Raw genomic sequence first — 8,861 nt, forward strand, 5'->3', positions numbered from 1 at the left:
GTAGTGCTCTAAGAAAATATCTTTGATGGGACTGGAATAGTGGAACATGGCTGAATTTGGAGGGTACTAAACTAGGCTACTAGATCTATCAATCGAATATGTCTTTCAAATCCATCAAGAGTAATATTTTTTCAAACCATCACTATAGAGCTAGTAGAGGCGGACTTGGTCAAAATAGGATTAGAGGCACCTACAATAGCCAAAACAAAGTAGGAGGAATTGTAGGACCCAATAATAAAATAGCTTAAGGCTATGATTGGGCATTGACATCTGGGTTCTCGTTGTCTATAGGGAGAGGAGGCAATTGAGAATAAGCATCTCATAGAAACTACATGAAAATGTTGAGTTGCCTTATCCCACTTGTCATTGTTATCATTAGCAACCATCAAGACCCTACGGACTACTTATCAAGTCAAACGTTTCAAGCGAGTAGCAATGGCTACCTCTCACATAGCCGTGCACACTCTCACACAAGGATGTAGTGAGCTTACCATTGAATTCGATCATTGTAGTTCTCTTCCTTGAATGCTTTGATGGCTCCGTGATTCAAGGCACTAGCTCACGCAAGCTCCATCTCCATGCTCCAAGCTCCAATATCCATAGTTGTGCATGTGAGAAAAGAGAAGAGAAGAAGGAGATTATGAGAAGAGGAGAAGAAGAACTTCTCCACATTCCCTCACTCTCATTGTCACATTTTCCCTCTCTGACACCCTCTCTCATGCACAAGCAAGGAGTAAAAACTAGAACAAGAAGAGAGCTAGTTTTGCACACACACCCAGAATGAGCTTATCCATTCACTTTTTGGATTTTATAAATGCTATTCTTTCCTTGGGATTATGGCTCCTTTTCATGCATGTTTTCATTTACAACTTGCATAGGAGGGAGCTTGGTGCTCTTTTACAAAGGGCTAAAATGTACTTTATCTCTTGTGTGCACTATTCTTGATTTTGATTTTGTCTTCGTGCTTCTTGGTCTTCTTTTTCCATCGTGATGTCTTCTTATGATCATTCTTAAGATTTCTTTGCACTTGTGTCATTTCGAGGGTTAATATTACCTCCTCTCCTAGAGATGAGTGCCAGTCCCATGGCATTGGATGGTATAGATGGGAGAGGTTGAGGGTGATATGGGATTCTGGTCCAGAGCCCTCACTGTTTCTCACAAAGGGACTGAAGTAGGTGTGATTGCAAATATCTCAACATAGTGGGGGTATTCATCATGCATCTTTGCTTGCGACTCTGGTTGTGGGGCTGGACTTGGCACATTAGGTTGCTCTTGCTCATCATTCTCCTGCTCAAAATCAGGCCCTTCTTCCAAATTGGGCTCTATAGGCTCCTAAGTAGGAGGTTGTGCTTGCTGCTCTTGTTCCCCAAACCCCAACAAGTCAAGCTCTTGCCTAGACAACCTTACCTTGATTAGATGTTTCCTTTTCTCTTCTATATTTAGGTTGGTGCTAGCCCTAGGTGTCTTTTAATGGGGATTGTATGGTAATGATCTCCTTGTGAGTTCTAATTTTCTTTTGAGCCCATCAATTGTTTCTTCTCCTTTTTCCTACATGATATGTAGCAGCATAGTGTTTGGGAAAGCTAGCTACTACTGTGCTAGCATCCCCATCTCTATCACTTAATTTTTTCATTTAGCCATTATGCACTCACTTTCTGAAATAGCAAGGCTCTTTGCTAAATTCCTATTCTAGCATGGTTCCTTTCTGCCCATCCTTCATCTTTCTCATTCATCTATTCGAGACTTTGGTTTTGCTCTCACGGGAGGATGGTTACCAGCTGCTCTTGCTCTTTCCATATCGCAAGCATCTTATCCTTGTCTTGGCCTTGGCGTTCCACTTACTCATTTAGGATGTTATGCTAGTGGAGTGCTCCTTGGAGTTGATTCCACAGCTCTGCCATCTTCTTCATAGCCTCTTCATCTCTTTGCATATTTATGGCATGCAAATCTTATCTCAACTCATCACTTTGTCATTTCAACTCTTTGTTTTCTAACTCTAGATGTTTGTTTTCTTTAGAGTTAAAAGCACACAATTGCTCTAAAGAAATGCAACTTTCTCTTTCTTCCTCATACATGTCACACAACTTTTCATCACTTTGTCTTGCTTTCAAGGCCTCTTTCAATGCCGTCACTTCCCTAGTGTATATTGTCATTTTCCTTGTCTTTTCAAGTCGAAAGGATACACAATCATCCTTTTTCAATTCTAGCTCAACAAGCACATCTTTTCTCTCCTCATTCATTATCTCACACCGACTATGGAGCTCTTTCACTAGCTCATCATACTCCTTTATGTGTTGCGCACTACCAATGGTACTGAAGTAGCTGATACCTCAAGGCGTGACACCTTAGGACCTTGGTGGGATTCTGCAACACGGCTATTGCTAGTCTCTTGGCTCCTACCATTGGGGCTCCTTGTGATGCTGTTTTGGTTCCATCATATGCACTTTACTTAGTAGGTACTACACCCATGTTATCATGTTACTTTCATTGTGACTACTACTTTTGTAGATCCTTGTGTTGGGGTGGTTGTGGTAGCCATGATTGATGGTATTGCATGCATGGGGGCCTTTCTCTTACCTTCTGCCACCACTGGTCTCTATTCAGCCTCCTCTATGGTAGCACTTGTGCTAGGCACATCTTCATGTGTCGAGCTCATCGTGGCTAGTTCTTGGGATCAAGATATTTGTTCTACTAATCTTCTGATGGGAATGGCCACTTGCTTCTCCTCCTCTCATCTTAACCTTTCTTCCTCCTCCTCTTGTTTCTTTTTGTGTTCCTCTCCAAGTTTCCTTGATTCTTCTTTAGCCTTCTGTAAGCCTCTGCTTTCTTCATTAGTGGTTTTGGTATTTCTAATGGGAATCCTCAGCATAATTATTTGCCTCTCTCCTGGACTGGATGGTGTTGAGCCTTGTTCCCCCTGTTCGTTGACCATTCTCTCACTTGAGGTTCCTTGTTGAGTTTGATAGTCAGCTTCCCTCTTCTTAGCCGCTTGATTTTCTTCTTCCTACTAAACTTTGGCAGCTTCTTCTTTTCCAAGGTTCCCTGTAGAGAAAGAGACGAGAGGGCTCATTGGAATGGGTGAATGATGATTATGGATTGGCGAGTGTGTTGGTGTTTCCTCCCCTTCCTCTTATTTTTCCATCTCCCCCATAGCCTCTTGTGTTAGGGTTGTTAGCACTCCTCTGAAACCTATATTCGATGCCTTAGATGCAAATTTTTTTCGTTGTGACTTAGCCTTCGTTGCATTGAGGATTCTCCACCTATGGCTCTTGGAGCTAATGCCAATACCTTAGCTGATGCCTGGGTTGTCATTCATACATAGGAGTTCAAATTTACTTTGCCCATTAGTGCATTGGCTGCAATACTCTTGAGCAATGGTACCCCTATTATGTTTGTGAGTGTATTGTACCTCTGGCGGCTTGAGAAGAGAGCATGCACCATCTTTTCTTGCAATCTACGGACTTAAGGATGCCTACTAGGATTCCATCATTCATGTACACTTGTTTGTTATTCATCCCTAGCATGCCATACACGTCTCTCTTTGGCCTCTTTTTTGGCTTATCCACTAACCCTAGAGATTTCTCAACCAACTCTGGGCTAAGCACAACTTCCACACTCTTGGTTACATCCCCCTTGTTTGACCATTAATTTACCACTATTCTTCTTGATATCAAAGGACCTGAGAAAATCTGTGCACTTGTCATGATCTATTTTCTGGCTGATCTTCTCGAGGTACTTGGCTAGATTGCATTGCTCGACAATCTACCTGGCTACGTCCTCAATTGCCACAAGTTCTTCTAGGTTGTGTATGCTCCGTTATTGTAATTGGTTGAAGACTTGCATCTCCGTGGTTAAGTGATATTTGTTCCATTCTTCCTTGAAAAATGGGAGCTTTGCCATTTGGATTCCTATCATAACACAACATCTCACAATGAGTTCTTATTGAAGGATAAGTTTTTCAATTCATATTCATTCATATTCACATTTCACCTAACTTCCTCCCCTCTTGGAATGATGACAATCCTTCCTAGGATTGGAGAATGAAGGGGTAACGGTGTTTGGTACACTCTTGGTGTGCTCTAGTGTTTCAAGAGCCAATTGTAGAAGTTTGGGTTATACTTCAATGTAGCATGGTGGTCCATGTCTTGTGGGAAAATGCCCACATGTGTGATATAGGTCAATACATTAGTCAAGAGATTGCCTGAGTTCCTTTTGCTAGCAACATGAAGTTCTTCTATTAGAATCCTATCTAAATATGGATGCAACATGAACTTGTCTTCTAATGGTCTATTTCGTATCATTGGTAGTACTCTAAAAAAAGTTGGGGCCATGTAAGTGGGGTCATATTCGAAAGGCTTGATGGTGCATTTTTTCTATGAATCGGTCATGATTTGACAACCCTCTTGTTCCCACAGGATGTGGAGAGTGTACCATTTCCATAGGAGATTGAATTCAGACTCAACTAGCTTTTTTAGCTCATCAAGTTCATCGGGTGACATTGGAACTTGGCTTTTCTTCAAGGACATGATTAACCATTGGTTTAAGGCTTCTTCTTTAGTCTTGCCACCTAATTCAACAAGATAGTGCAATTATCTTCAGAGCTTTAGCTTTGCTATATCATCTTGATTCACTTAGCATGATTCAATGATTCAATATTCATCTTATTCTTCTTCTGTGTTTTTTCAATTTCTCTTCTTTCTCAATGTTTGTCGTACGCACACTGTGTTTCTCCCTGAAAATCCTATTGTCTCTCTAGTTTTCTTTCACATTAGTCATATTCAGAGGTTGCATATAAGACTCTCTACGATGGTACCACTAAGCCCATCTACCTAAGGAGCTTATTGGCAGTGCTTCAATTCCCTTGTGCTACTTTGACTTATATCTATTGTGCGATAACCAAAGTGCGATTGCACTAGCTAGTGACTCCATCATCACCCCACAGAATAGGCACATTGGAGTACACTTTTACTTCACCAAAGAGCAAGTTGAACTCGACACTATTTGCCTGGATTTGGTGTCTTCCAGTGACAATTTTCTAGATATATTGACCAAGGTAGTCAATCAGTCGGTTCTACAATATCTATTGAAGATGAAGCCACAAATGTTGCTACAATTTCCCAAGCTCTACAACGGATATTGACATTGATTGTGATGACAAATATGATGATAATCATGATGGAAAATTCCAAGGTATGCAAGCGCAATCTGCAAGGCAACGTGATGTTGGTCAGCATGGCACTACTGGCCGTGTTGATGATGAAGATGATTTGGGAGATTTTGATGATGATGATAATGATAATGATCTAGCTGACTACTACTCTTGTTAACCAAGACAATGATGCTTGTGATGGGGAGCTTGATGGTGATCAGAAGGCACAATCTAGACATCATGATGAATTGGCGCATAATACACATAGCCACAAATACCAGCAAGCAACAGGGCAAACTTCCTTTTGAAGATGGTGATGATGATGATGACCTTACTACTGCTATTGTTGACAAAGATGATGATGAATCTAGAGTAGCCAATGTGAGCAGGACAACAAGCTATTCTGGGTAGCAAGGGATAAAGCCACAGATAGCCATGATTGGCATCCACAACAAGGTGCAAGTTTGGATGATGATGAAGGTGATTATGATGATGAAGATCTTGCTACTTTTGCTCCAGATGACAGATATGATTATGATGAGAGTAGTGCTAGGATACTTCTTTTGGAGATGGTATACTAGAGACATTCGTAGCAAAGGCCCATGTCCATGCTATAAAATCCCATCAAAACTCTAAATCCTTTGTGTCTAACTAGTCTTGGGGTTCCTCTTGCACACTCTTCCTTTTGTATTTCTTGAATCTACTATATCTAGTTCACATATGATGGCCTACAGCCACTCTACACTTTCTAATCTTGTTATCTTGTACTTTTTTTGTAATTAATATAATTACCCATTATGAGAGAGAGAAAGAGAGAGAAAGAAAGAGAGAAAAGAAAGTTATATTAACGTCTTCTAAAGACCAAAACTGGCCTATGAGACAAACTGTGATACAACTGATGAGGTCCAGCTATCCAAAATAAAAGTGCTGAATGAAAAGCTAAAAATTGGAAACTGAAAATACAGTGCTGTGAGTGTGATAAGTGTCGTGTGTATGTGCGTATGTAGCTCTGGTACTCCAGATAATGGCTACAAAAGGGGAAAAAATGTCGGCTGTGATAGGGGAACAACTGTCGGCTGTGATAAAGTGGTGCGATGTGTATATGTAACAGATGCAGGGAGATATATTATCCTGGGATGTAGTAGCAGTCGTCGAAGTTGCTAATAGCAGGTGATCCCTCCTGGATGCAGGATGTGGTACATCGGCGGTGGAGAAAGAGCAAACTGGAGATCTGAGATCCAATGTGTCGAGTATCGTCGGATCTCAGTCTGCTGTCGATGTAGATCAAGAATCCTCCGGATCTCCTGTCGGTGTGGCTGTGGGGTCCGAAACCCACAGATCCTCGTGCGGCATCGGGTACGCTGGTCCTCAGCCTGCTGTAGTGTGAGCTTGGAGGTCTGGCTGGAGGCTGGTACAGTAGCTCTCACTCTGTCTGTCTGAAAGAACTGTGTAATAGTCGTCTGGGTGGGTCCCTCTCTAATTGGGACCCGCTGTGTGCTCTGCTCTCTAATGTGCCATGCCTCTCCCAGAAAACGGCCAAATGATCTCTGATCCATATCAGTCATACATCCCTGAAGTGAGCTGCTCAATGTGTATCTAGATCTCAACTCTGAGTATGCCGGGCATCTGAGAACAAAATGCTCCTCACTCTCCACCTCTGATCTGCAAAGGGGGCATATCCTCTCCTCCCGCGGGATGCCATTGGCTCTGCCACTCTCAATCATAAGCTGATGTGATGATACCCTGAGCTGTCCAATAAGAACTCTCAATCGATGTGGCATATAGATCTGCATATATCTCAGAATCTCTATGAATCCCTGCTCTGATATCCTCAAGAACTGTGTATAATAATGTGCTATCTTCGATGGCAGTGGCTGTGCAGGGCTGACTCATGTCCTCTGTATATAAATATGCCATATCTCCTGTCTAATGACTCTGTTCCTCTCAGAGAGAGAGAGGGTGTAAGTGGGAGCCTGAGTATCATATAGAAGAGGTGGGAGTCTATCAATGTCCAGCCCATGTCTGTCAAACCAAGCTCTAGTCTGTGCATACCATGATGTGGTATCCCCCGCTCGATCCATCTCCTGAGATGCCATATATGCTCTATATGCAATGCGATCTCTGTCCATATCCTGAAATCTGTGTAGGAAGCAGACTGTCTGAAATAATGCCTCGACTAGCATGGGCGAAATGGCAAGCTCTGCTCGCACAATGTCATGTGGGACTGAGGCCTTGCTGCAAATCAATCTAGATATCATGATCACCTGAGGTCTCTCCATCAATGTCCATACATAATCGGCAAGGCCTGGCCCCCATATAGCTGCTCCATACATCAGTGCTGGAGTGACTAGAGTATCAAAGAGCCACCCCTTGGTGCGGGGCTCTTGGAAATGTGCCTGATGACACTGTCGCTCCATAAGAGCCAATGCTGAGTATCCTCTAGTGAGGCGGTCAGGAGCTGTCTGTGTCATCGAGAAAGTCCCTGAAGCTGCTGTAAAGGTGACTCCCAAATATACATATGATCCAGTGACCTCAATACTCCCTCCTGCTGCCATGAAAATACTCTGTCTGCGTATCTGAGCTGATATATGGAATATAAGAACCTTGGTTTTACCAAGGTTCACTGTCATGCCTCTCTGTATGAAAAAATCATCCAATGCTAATAAATGTTGTTGTAATCCCTGAGCTGAGTTTGAGACCAACACAATGTCATCTGCATATAGTAAGATATGAACTGTGGCTCCACTGAGATCTATACCTCCACCGGCTCGCTGTTGAATAAACTCTGCTATCTCATCAATGTATAGCCCAAATAGAGTCGGTGAGAGTGGGCATCCTTGCTTCACACCAATGGTGCTCACAAGGGGATCTGATATACCTCCCGGACATCTGACTCTACCAGTAACCCACTCATATAGTGCATAAATACCCCACATCATGTCATCATCCACCCCCAGATCAAGTAGGCGTCTAAAAAGCCTCTCTCTCGAAACCGTGTCAAAGGATTTGCGAAAATCCACAAAGCAACAGTACAATCTCTGTTTCTTGACTCGTGTCTGGTTGATCAGACAATGGAGAGTGAAGATGTGGTCTATGGTAGAAAATGCCCGTCTGAACCCTGCCTGTCCGGGTGTGCGCATGCACTCTCTCTCTGCCAGCGTGCTGAGCTCCTCCTCCATCACTGTGCCATAAAGTTTGGACAAAACTGGCCCAATCATGATGGTCCTATATGTGTTAGGATCCATAGGATCCCCTGACTTGTGAATAGGTACAATGGTGTGCTATGTCCACGAGTCAGGGAACCCCTCAGACAATGCACGGTTGAAGAGGTGAGCAATGAGTGGAGCCAATGTGTCTCTGCCATATATAATATGCTCTGCCAGTAACCCGCTCATATAGTGCATAAATACCCCACATCGTGTCATCATCCACCCCCAGATCAAGTAGGCGTCTGGAGAGAGAGAGAGAGAGAGAGAGAGAGAGAGAGAGAGAGAGAGAGAGAGAGAGAGAGAGAGAGAGAGAGAGAGAACCATGTGCATTATTGATTGTCACTAGGCATCCACTCTATCTGTCTTGCTCTTATGGTGAAGAATAATCGCCTCCTCATCACTGGGGAGAACCATGTACAATACTGATCATCACTAGGCATCCACTCTACTTGTCTTGCTCTTATGGTGAAGGTTGCTCTCCTCCTCACTAGGCCTGGTGTGTG

At 43.0% G+C, this 8,861-nt stretch overlaps 1 pseudogene; it reads right to left on the reverse strand.

Moving 5' to 3' along the window:
- Positions 1-1,970: 1,970 nt before the first annotated feature.
- Positions 1,971-8,289, reverse strand: LOC148020434 (uncharacterized; annotated as a pseudogene).
- Between the last annotated feature and the right edge of the window lie 572 nt (positions 8,290-8,861).

This window comes from Lygodium microphyllum, chromosome 19 (genome assembly GCF_053477565.2).
Source record: "Lygodium microphyllum isolate KBCC chromosome 19, Lygodium_microphyllum_v1.1.10, whole genome shotgun sequence".
Lineage (NCBI taxonomy): Eukaryota > Viridiplantae > Streptophyta > Polypodiopsida > Schizaeales > Lygodiaceae > Lygodium > Lygodium microphyllum.